Genomic DNA, 12,196 nt, shown 5'->3' on the forward strand with positions numbered 1-12,196 from the left:
TTGATGTTCATGGCTTTCTTCAGGGGGGATTCCTTTCTCAGATAATCCTGCAGTGCAAAGACTTTCTGGATGGAGGACATGTTTGTTCTTTTTTTGAACCGTTTGTTTTCCTTTTTTTAAATGGATATTTTTGTCATTTTCTCAAACCATCATTTTATGGCAAGAATAGCAAGAAAGGGTACTTAAGTTTTTGCAACAACACTAGAGTCCGATGCAAAGTTATGTCAACATACACGGAAATACGAGCCCCATGTGCGTAAATACGTGGCGCTCATTCAACCCCTCGAACACAGACGTGGGATTCAGTGAATCATCGGGAGAGAACATACACCACCCTCTCTCCACTCACCTAACATGTTATTTGGCTTATCAAAAACAATATATAAAATAAACATTTTAAGTGTAATATATAAAAATATGTATTATGAAAGATAGAATGTTTTTCTACGAGCCAACTCATGTTCTGTTCGTCTTGTTTAGGGCAAGCTGAACTCGAGCTTGCCTTGGCTAAACACGAGAAAAAGCTAGGAGCTCAATCCACTAATAAACCAGCGGAGCCCTAACTTCATACATTTTTTTCTTCATAAAAAGTAAATAAATCTTAACTAAAAATACTAAAATGACGATTTTTTTTTTTGAGAAAACATTCGTCATGCATGCTTTTTTTTTTTGTTTCTTTTTTTCTAGGCTAAATAAAAAACCCAATTACCCAATCACATTTGTAAGCCTCCAATTGGTAAAACTCTTGAAGTCCCCTACCAGTAAACACACAAACTTCAACCTTGCAGCAAGAGACGCCCTCTATGGGTTTTGTACCTTTTTTTCATGTTGTGCATGAAGAAAATTTGTGCAACTAATGCATTTTGAGAGAACTTTTCCTTCTTTTTTTTTCTGCAATCAAACGCCACAAGGAAAATAAATCTTTTTCTTGGTCAGTAGAACATCAAAGTTTTTTGCCGTTTTAAGCATAAGAGCATTTTTTACGCAGAGGTGCTGCATGGTGCAGCAGCAGCACTGACAGCCACCCATCTCAACATTTCTCGAGAAGGAGACCATGCCCATCTTGAAAAATGCCAAGATGGGTGGCTGTCAGCGATGCTGCATCATGCAACGTCACTGCATACAATGTGAACACTTTCAACATTATCACTAAGGGTACGCTTGGTTGCTCTTTACAAATGTGAAAGTAAATCTCATGAGAATCAAAATTATGTGAAAGTAAATCTCATAAAATTTCACTTCTCATGTTTGGTTGGTTAGAGAGAATGAACCTCATTTATATGAGTTCTATTATTTTTGTTTGGTAAGTTGACCCTAAACTCCCTTCCCTTCTTCCCCTCCTCCCTTCCTCGGTTTAACACACACATAGAGAGATAGAGATTGCTTGAAGCAACAAATCATTCATTCCACAACCAATATTCCAAACCTCTCCTCTTTCTCCCAGTGGGTTCATATCGACTGCATCCATCAATGTGGTTATTGTGGGGAAAATTCAGTCGTCGTGGAAAAAATTCTTACCAGACCTATCCTTATCCTCCTTCAAAGACATCCAAGTGTTGGATGTAGGAAGGAAAGGTGAGAAAATTCAAATGAAGAAAACGTGGGCTGTTTTCCTTTTTGGAAAAAAAATGAAGTTTGGACTTGATGATGTGGAATAGTCCCATATTGAAGAAGTTTGGGTTTGTTGTAGGCTTTATAACCTACATGTAAACTCTTACACTTGTTCCTAAGAACAAGCGGATGGGATGACTGTCACACACACGCGCGCCTGCCCGTCGTGCCTGGTAGGGTAGGGTAATTGACCCTTTAACGCCATATCCAATCAAGACCAAAGTACCTTTTTGCCCAAAGTTTCTTTGATTATTTGGATTTATTAATGGGTTATGAGAAATGATAATGGGTCTCGACTCCTCGGATTATGTAACGGATCCCTTCCACGTTTTTATAACCGTTCATGTGTTATAAAAACGTGGTTAAGGCTGGGGTTACGCATATGCTAGACACACAAAATTCTGAGGAAGAAAGGCTTTGCGTTTTCTCTCTCCCTGTTGCTCTCTCTCTCTCTCTCTCTCTCTCTCTCTCTCTCTCTCTCTCTCTTTCTCTCCTTGTGTTTTCCCTGAAGGGGCTTTATGCAACAACGGTTCAGAGATGTTGTCTTCGAAGGACGATCTGTCAGAGTGCACCGATCCTGATCGTCGAGGCTATTATATATTGGGGGAAGGACGCTGGACCCTGTTTGCAGTGTATGTGGGGGCGAATTTTCTCCAAGGAGAGTACTTTTGTATGCCTTAGCCTGTTATACAATATTAACATGTTTTCATTATTTTTATTGTGTTCTCTGCATCTATTTGTTTATGTGTTGTTGTTTGGATTTTGGTATTATGCAGAAATCAATATGCTTGCTCCCTGTTCCTGTTTCGATCGACTGTTAATCATGGTTTTCATGTTGTTGTATATCCTGATTTATATCATGATGTTGATTGTGAAACTGTGTGATCTGAAATATGATCCAACACCAAGTCCTCTACAAAAATAACCCTCAGAGCAAGATCTTCATCGTTCGCTGAATCGACTCCTCTCTGCTTCGAATCTTGGCCTCCATCGCTCGCTGCAACTCCATCTTGACCTCTTGCACATGAAGAAATGAATATGGTGCCGACTCCCATGGAGAAACTCTCGCTATAGAGGGATTGGGACTCTACTTCGACCCCCAAAGGCGGCAAAGAAGAATAACATGATCTACTTCATGAGCCTCATGGTTGTGAGGAACACTTCGAGGATTCTTGGAACGTCGGATCAATCTTCAAGGGGTTTCACATGTCGATCAAGGAGCGGGACATCTCCATGGACGTCGGATTCCTAAGGGAGTTGGAGTCAATACTCAGGAAGCAGCTCAACCTCCCGAGGGTGTTCATAGGCGAGCATAAGGATGCACACAAGCCAAGCTTGAGCTAAGCTTGCATGTTCAAGCTTGAATCGCCTACTTAATATGGTGCTTAGGCTCGACCCAAGCCTGAACCACTGGTATTCAAGCTCAGCTAGTGTTGAGCTCGACTCGATTCGTTAAGCTTCGCAGAAGGGTGATCCTGTTGGTGGCGAGGAAGATGACCCATGTTGCTCTAGGTCAGATATTACTTCATATGAATGCCCTCTACTTCTGAATTGGTCCTTTCTGCTTAACCTCATTCTAAATGGTTTTTTATGAGATGCTTGAATTTTTGGGTCCTTCCAACGAATATAGTCATTTATAAGACATCAAGATTCTCCACCAAATTCAGCAGCATCTTTTGCAAAATGGCCCCAAGAGAGTTCACTATGCAGCCAAACTGCTCCCCACTAACCAAGTGCATAACAATACCTTTCTCCCATGTTTCAGTCTCGAAAAGAATTGTGCCTCTTTCTCTGACAACCCACTCAAAATAGACACCTATGGACTTTCATCCCCAACGAATGCTTCTCCAACCATTAAATTTACCTTTAAACTTAGCAATCTAAAGGTTATGGGGCTTTAAATGGAAGTAGGGATGGCAGTGGACTGGGGGACAACGGGGCTCTACCCCGCCTTGCCTCATTTGGACCGGGGATGAAGGGCATGAAACATGGATGGAAGCGGGGATGAAGGTTAAAATCTATCCCCGTGTGGGGATGGAGGCAGGGATGAACTTAAGCTTTTCGTCGCCCCGTCCCAATCCTTGTCGAGCCCCGCCCCACCCACACTACAAGAAATCTGTGGATTAGCGACGACCTCAATCTGTCGCTAATCCATTGCTAAACAGTTTAGCGATGAATTAACGTCGGCTTAGCAACGGATAACTTCCATCGCAAAATTATATACACTAATTAGAGACAGAAACTATTTGTCGCAAGTTTCGTCGCTAATTTGCAACGAATTAGCGAATGACATGATTCATCGCAAGGTTGTCGTTAATATACGAAGATTTTGGTTTGGCGATGGATTAAAATCCGTTGCTATTATAACGACGAACTTAGCGACGAATTAAAATCCATCGTAAAAGCATTGACCAATTCACTTTTACGATGGATTAATATTCGTCCCTAAACTGTCGCTAAATTGGACATCGATAGTAAATAACGATGGATAATATCCGTCACTAATCCATCGCAAACAATAAAAAAAATTAAAAAAATTTGTTTAAAACATAAATATCGAGAAAAAAATTCTCGTGATATAATTTATATTTCTTGTACGATTTATATTTCCTGTATATAAAAAACAAAGTACACATAAAAAGCAACTAAAACAATTTATCAATCCACTATAATCCTCGCCAAGTTCTAATTATTTACAAGTGAATATTTACAAAGAGTTTTTTTTTAAACAACAAGAAGGTACAATAAATTCAACACATGAATCTAATCATCGCCAAGATTCGGTGCGTCATCTTCTTCATTGTCTCGATCTGCCCCTTCAGCTCCTCTACGTTGATTATCTCTAGCATCCTACAAGAGAAAAGAAAGGTTAATATTGATAAACAAAATATAATGAAATAAATTATATGCAATATACCTAAGTTAAGCCAATCAAAGTAACATGAGTGAATTACACATAATCTAGCTAGCAATAAAGTGAAGGATATTAACAGAATTCAGATGTGTTCTAAGGCTGACATAAAGAATTCAGATGCCCCGCCTCGCCCCGTTTGGACCGAGAATGAAGGGTATGAAACAGGGATGGAGGCGGGGACGAAGGTTAGAATCCATCCCCGTTCGGGGATGGAGGAAGGGATGGACGTACCCTTTTCCCCGCCCCCGCCCTGATCCCCACCTCATCCCTGCCCCGTCCCTGCCACTTTTCCCCGCCTCATCCCCGCCCCGCCCTGCCTCATCCCCGTTTGAACCGGGGATGTAGGACATGAAACGGGGATGAAAGCGGGGGTGGAAGTTAAAATCCATCCTCGCCAGGGATGGAGGTTCTAATCTTGAGGCGGGGCGGGGGTGGAGACCTTGTCCCCCGCCCCGTCCTACTGCCATCCCTAGTTGCCTCTACCGGCAGTAAGGTATCGCCCCCTCCCGTATCAATCATGAGGCAGGGGGTCTCACTCCCTACTGAGGCAAAATTTCCCGGCAGGGAGATCCGCTCCCTGCCAGGCAAAATTTTCTGGCAGAGGGATTCACCCCTTACTGGGCAAAAAAGACAAGAGGCAGGGCGCTTCGGCCCCTGTCGAAATTATCGAGGAGAGGGGGGAGAAGCCACCCCCTGCCAGAGAAAACAAAAGGGCAGAGGGCTTCTCCCCATGCTGATCATTCTCCGACAGCGGACAAAAGGGCCCTGTCAGCAAAGTCAAGAGGACAAGGGGGGCCCTGTCGGCATTCGAAAGGACAGGGGCGAAGCTCACTGTCATGTCGGAGAAAAAGAGGATAGGGGTGGAGCCTGTGTCCTGCCGAAGAGATCAAGGGCAAGGGGAGGGCCTGGCAGAGGCGATCAGAGCCTCTGCCAGCCCCCGCCGACTACACAGTGGTGGGGAGGGCCCTGGCCCTCCAGCAACCGTAGGGGGAAAGAGGCGGCTACACCATAGGGGAAAGGAGAATGATTACCTGCGAACGGGGTTCGTCGGAAAATCCAGAGGGAGAGCAACGAGAGAGAGAAGGGGAGGGGAAAGAGAGGTCGACGGGTGCCGGTCGGGCGGGCGACGGGCAGGCGATTGACGAAACTGAAAGGAAAAAGAGGCTCACATTAGGGATTTACAGAAAATTTAGCGATGGATTAGCGACGGCAAAATTTTATCTCAAATGCCGTCGTAAATGTGCAACGGAGTAGCGACAAAAAAATTCTGATGCTAAGCTATCGTGAAGTTGTGACCGAATTTGAGACAGAATTTTGCCGTCGCTAATCTGTCGCGAATTCGCGACGGATTTTCGACGATTTTTTTTTCATTGCTAAGTCAATAAATAATTCAAATGTTAGCGGCGGATAATTTTCTCTAGCCAATCCATCGCAAATTGGCGACGGAAAAAATCCATCACAAATTTCTGTCGCTAATTAGAGTTTTTCTTGTAGTGGTCTCCATCTCCAATCCTTTAAGGGATGACTATAGACTAAGGGGAAATGGGTCCTCGCCCCGCCTCGCACCCGTTTGGACCGGGGATGGAGGACGTGAAACAGGGATGGAGGCGGGGGTGGAGGTTGAAATCCATCCCCGTGGGGATGGAGGCGGGGATGAAGGTTCGGATTTTGAAATGGGGTGGGGGTGTCCCACCCCCGCCCCGGTCCACTGCCATCCCTAGATGGAAGGATTCAAGTAAAAAAAAGACTCTCAGGATCACAGAAAGAGAGCTCAGAAAGATGGGAGAGAGAGAAGGAAGCTCAAAGACAGGGAGAGAGAGAGAGATAGGGAGACGGGTGAGATAGCTTTGAGACACTGAGCGTCTCAGAGGAAATGCCCAGATTCAGGAAGGGAATTGAAATTTCACCACGTGAATGAGAATCACTCTCATTTGAATGAGAGAGTGATTCTCGTGTGATCGAAACAAACTTCCCCTACCTCATTTGCTTTGCCCCACTAAAAATGATTCCAAATCACATGTGATTCAGAATGACAAGGTATCCCTTGATGTCTGTTTCTCACGTAAATTAGAAAATGACAAACTGCAAATGCGAGTCGTTTTCTCACACTCCATTTTCTCAAGTTTGCTCGGAGAATGTTCTTTTTCATTGAGAATGGTTCACGGATTTGAACAAACGTTTCCCAAAGATGAAATCATGAAAAAGGCCAATGCAGCATATTTTCTGGAGATATCCCTGCACCAAACAATTATTTGGAATGGGCCACCTTTGACCTTGGAACTATCACCTGTGTAGGGCATCCTGTTACTCAGAAAGTAGCTTGTGTAGGCAGTGACCCTACGAAATCCTAAACTGCAAATAGGACAAAGTAGTTAACTTAAAGATAAAATGCAGTCCAATCAAACAAGATGAATAACTTGGTATATGCCACTGCCGGGTACTTAGACATCTGTGGAGGGATCACAGATGAATGATTGGAAAAGCGATACAGTCAAAGGATGAAAAACTAAGACCCACCCTTTGCCTGATATTCAATATTTGGCATCACGTTTCCTGAAATTTCTGATGCCGAACAAACTTTTCCCGACAATGGTCAAACATAGACCATGAGTTAAAGAGGCTCTGAGTTAAGCTTCGATGAAAACGTCACACATGATCTCACACGATAGGGAAGAATGATGTGGACAGCGGCGAAAGAAAAAGAGGAGCATTTTTAACATTTTATTGATTTCTTGCCTTTTGAAACAATTAAAGATAATAAAAATGACATGGTAGAGCAACAGGAAAAGAGAAATGATATGGATAGTGGAGAAAAGGGATGGCAGTGAACCGGCTGAGGGCGGGGAGGTCTTCACCACTGCCTCGTCTCAAAATCCTACAGATGGTAGATCTAGTAAGGGGCTGATCTACACTTAAAGATTCAAATGAATCTTAATATGTGGAAGCTAAACTGGATATCTTGAAAACTGATCAGTTTCAATACGAGAGTGTTTAGACTCTTTTGTGCTCTAAATAGAAAGATAACATCAAAATAGAGATAATAGATTATCTTTCCAACAAATAAAAAAAAAAACTCCTAAATCTAGATACAGACCAATGGGTTGATGTTTACAAGTAGATCGTCTGTGACTGCTATATGACAATTTTATATGGATTCAATCAATGGTCCCAAAACAAAAGTTATAAGAAATTTAGTTTTAAAACGAAGAACACCTAAATCACTCAAATCGTACGCCGTATGATTCCGATACGACCCAAGCAAGTTGACAGACTAGTATAGTCCTGGACAGTCACTTATAGGACTGTTTCGTCCATTTCAAGATACTTTTGACCATATAGATGATTGTTTGAGTAAATTTGTTTAACATAAAAGTTGTAAAAAAAGTAATTATTGAACCAAAGCAACAAAAATCACTTTAATTGGAGTCCGAATGACTCCGCTATGAACCAAACAGAGGGTCTAACTGTTACAATCCTGACAGTCACCCGAATGATTATTTTTTCTGTACTTGATCATTTTTGATAGCCAAAACGAGTTAACCAGAAAATTGGCTAAGCATATAAATTGTAGCCACAGATGTTAGCTTTCTAATAAGCTATTATATGCTAATTTTTATAAAGTAGATTAAGAGTTATGACTCAATTAGTTCAACTATATTTAACATATAATCATAAAACCGAATTGTGTTATACGATTCAACAATACATTTAGTTTAATCTAAATTTTAATATTAGATGTTTATTGTTCAACCTGCATATACAACACTTCTAAATGTATATTCTTTGATGCTAAATCCCTTCCACCTTACCCCCAACTCTGATTAGATTAAATAAGAATTATAAATAAATCACAAATACCAAATAAACTAGCAAAAAAATTATATTCAAGATCCAATGCTTAGAAGGTAATCTCTTAGATCAAACAAGATATATAACTAGTTCAAACTGAGGCACGTTTAATCAAACTCATTTTAAAAATCATAAGATAAAGTTTCAGCAATAATACCAAGAGTCACTCAAACACAAACAACACGAACAATCACATGCCTACTTTTGGTTCACACCCAGATGAAGCTATAGTCTGCACCACGGTCTGCAACATGCTTTATCATAACGTCTCAATGTAGGAGACGACTAGGGAATATCCATCATGATTTTTCTTCAACAAAAATTTTCAGCAAAGAGAGATGACCCACCTAAATATTTTCTGGGCTCATTTAAAGAGGGAAGAAAGGTAGCATAACCTCTCATTAGCCATCTTGGAGGCCACCTCCTTAGTGGCTAATGAAAATGCCAAATTTAAAATGCGTTGCTTGGGTTGGTCAAAGGAGGTGTCCTCCTGGAGGTGACTTGAGCTTAGAGAAATTTTAAGTTCACCTCCATTTGCACCAATAGGGAGTTGAGATACACTCATCTTGACTTTGGTCAAACAAGTTCAAATGGGGTTCATATTGGTCAAAAAATGAGAGAGCCAATATGGATCTATTTAAGATGAATTGGATCTGGTCTAAGATCCAATTCATGCAAATAGATCTCAAACTATTTTAGAGCAAAATAAAATTGCTAAAATAACAAAAAAAATCTACCCTGATATCCTATAGACCCTCTAGTACCTTAAAATAATTTCACCGGATACTAGAACTATCCAAATCCATAAGATCTGTCATTTAAAAAAATACAGAATTAATTTCAATATTCTCAAAAATGGAATCACAACATAAGGGAAATTCTGGGAAGGTAAAAACAAAATTCTTAGAAATTGAGATGTGCTAAAATAAAAGAATTACTTCGAAGATCCATTTGGACCCGAATGAGTCATAAAGAAATTGAATCTTGTAGAGTACCATATCTCGGATCTGGGTTGAAGAGTTGAATTCACATCCAACTCATCTTTAATGCTGTGATCATGTGAATGCTCTGCATCACATTTCTGCACATGTTTTGATTTTAACCTACATCCCCGCCTCCATCTTCATTTCATGTCTTCCATCCCTTATCCAAACAGGGTGAGGTGGGGTAGGGCCTGGTTTCCCCTCAGTCCACTGCCATCTCTAAAGGATAAGGGATTGGGCGGAGTGGGGCAAGGTGGGGATCGATGACAGCAACAGGGTGGGAAAAAGCCTAAGTCCATCTTCGCCTCTATATCCACATGGGTTTTGATTTTTAACCTCTATTCCCTACTAGAGAAGGGAAAGCAACAAAGGTTATTTTTGACATTTTACGATATTAAATCAAGTTAAGTCACTGAGTACAACACGTTTCTCTCCGAACATTTCAGAGAAAGTTGGGTCTGTATTGAGAATATCAGGAAAGATGGTACTAGACATATAAATATCAGGTGAAAGGTGGGTGCATCAGCGGAGCAAGTCAATCCGAGTATAAGGGATCGATCCATCTGGATCATGTTTAAGGTTTTTTTTTATTCGAGTTATATTTATAACTGAATCTCTCTTATTTAATGGATTTTTCTCAAGTCAATGTTGTCAGTATCTGGGTATCGGCCTACACGTATCATATCTCCAGGAAATCCATACTATAGAATTGGTTATTTTTTCATACATGTAAAAAATAGCTTTAAATTATTTTCAATATTATTTTAATTATTTTAACACGTGTCACATTCTAATTGACATGTAATATATTTTTTTTGGCTGATTTTGAGTATCGGTATCAGCCGATCCACTTGAATCGTTGGCCAAACGGTACAGGTCTGATTTCGATAGTGACAGCATTGTCTCAAATCCAATTTAGATTCATGGTTTTTTCTTTACCTTATAAATACTTGTTATAGAGATTGTTATGAAAGAGTTGATGGATGAATCCTTGCTATTTTCTTTAATTTTTGTATTATTTTATTTAATGCTTTTCATTATTTTCTTGTTAGCCATGATTTAGAATGCATACACAAGATCGAGGGTGCATCTAAGTGGTACTAGAGCCACACCTTGATTGTTTGTTGGCAATGTCTCGTAATTCAAGAAACCACCCTGGTGCGATGGCAGGATGAACCGATCCGACTCGATGGCACACTTTCATACTGGGTCAGGACATTTGAACCTGATTCTTAGTCCTTTGAACCAAAATCAATCCAGTTTTCGGGTCCAAAACCATTGGATCTAGGTTCTGGACCCGAGTAAACCCCAACCACGGATAAATCCAACCCAGTTTAACCTGTTTTTCATCTCAAATCCAGCGGGGTTAGATTCCAGACCCAAAATTTGACACTATTCTTAAATCCTGTCATGCTTGTCCTATTTGAGGATCTATTTGAAACCCATTTGAATTCATCAAGAAACCCTAGGACCCACAAAGTATAACTATTAGATCCCCGCCATTGCCAAAACCTTCTAATCTGCCCACATTGAACCTTCATGTGGTCAAGAAAAACTGGAAGAAACACAAGCGGATTCAAGCTCCAAGGCGAGCCTTCTCCAACACGAGGAGAATGATGCAAGAGTAGAGTGAGACAATCCTAGTCCAAGAGATTCAGATCTGGACGAAGTCTTAATCGGGTCTTCTTATTTATCACCAGACCCAGACCCTATAGGGTTTGGTTTGGTTTGGGTCCAGGTAAACCAAGCACGTTGATCCTGTTATAATCAAGTTTTTTTTTTTTTTTTAAGTTTTATTTAAAATTGGATCTCTTATGTAATGGGTCTATTTCATATCCAATTTAGAATTAGGATTTTATCTCTACCCTATAAATACTCATTATAGAGATTATTATGGAAGAGTTGATGGATAAACCCTTGATATTTTTTTAAAAAAAATCATTAATTTATTTCATACTTTTCAGTATTTTCTTGGTAGTCTAGATTTACATATGTAGGAGTAGAATAAACGAAGATTTTCTACATCCTCAGGATCAAGGGCGCATTTGCCCATATCAGGAAATTTCCTACAACTAAATTGTGCAGTTACAGGATGACCTTACTAGAATGTAGAGATCAAGGTCGGACACGATTTTCTATTTTTTTATTAATAAAACTTTTTTGATAATTTAATATTTGAAGTATTAATAAAAACTAGTAAAAATTTATTGAAGATTATTAAAATAATGGTTGTATAAATCTGTGTCCGAATCAATGTGTTAAGTCGCTAAGGACGTGTGGCCAAAATGGTGCGTCCATGTGACATAAAAGCAATTAAAATAATATTAAAAAACAAATTAACTATTTTTTATATTTTTATTAAAAAATAACCGATTCAGGGGTGAAACATCGATTTTTTTGTCTATACGAAAAGTATCGGCAGATACAGGCACCGATAAATGACAACATTGCTCTGCCCACCGAAAATGGCTGTGCATGAACAGCGTCAAGTACTTGGAACCGATCACCTAACCATGCCTCTTAAAGCATTGCTTTGAAATTTCTCATCAGTGTACTTTTGTGTTAAAACTTCAATTTCCCGCTTCAGTCACACAAGAATTTCTTTTCAATTCTGCGATTTTTTCCTTCTTTTTAATTTAAAAAGGTCAAATCAATTTTTTTCTCCCAACCAGTTATATAACCATACTATTGGGGGTTCGAACTTGCAACGTCACAACACAAGGTGACGTGCACTGACTGCTCCTGCCAGACAAGCAGAGCTCCCGTTGGTTAAAAAAAAAAGGCCAAATCAAAATTGATTTTATCATTTTTAGGAACGCAATGGGAATTTTTGAAGAAA

Source organism: Nuphar pumila, chromosome 6 (genome assembly GCF_984573655.1).
Source record: "Nuphar pumila chromosome 6, dmNupPumi1.hap1.1, whole genome shotgun sequence".
Classification (NCBI taxonomy): Eukaryota; Viridiplantae; Streptophyta; class Magnoliopsida; order Nymphaeales; family Nymphaeaceae; genus Nuphar; species Nuphar pumila.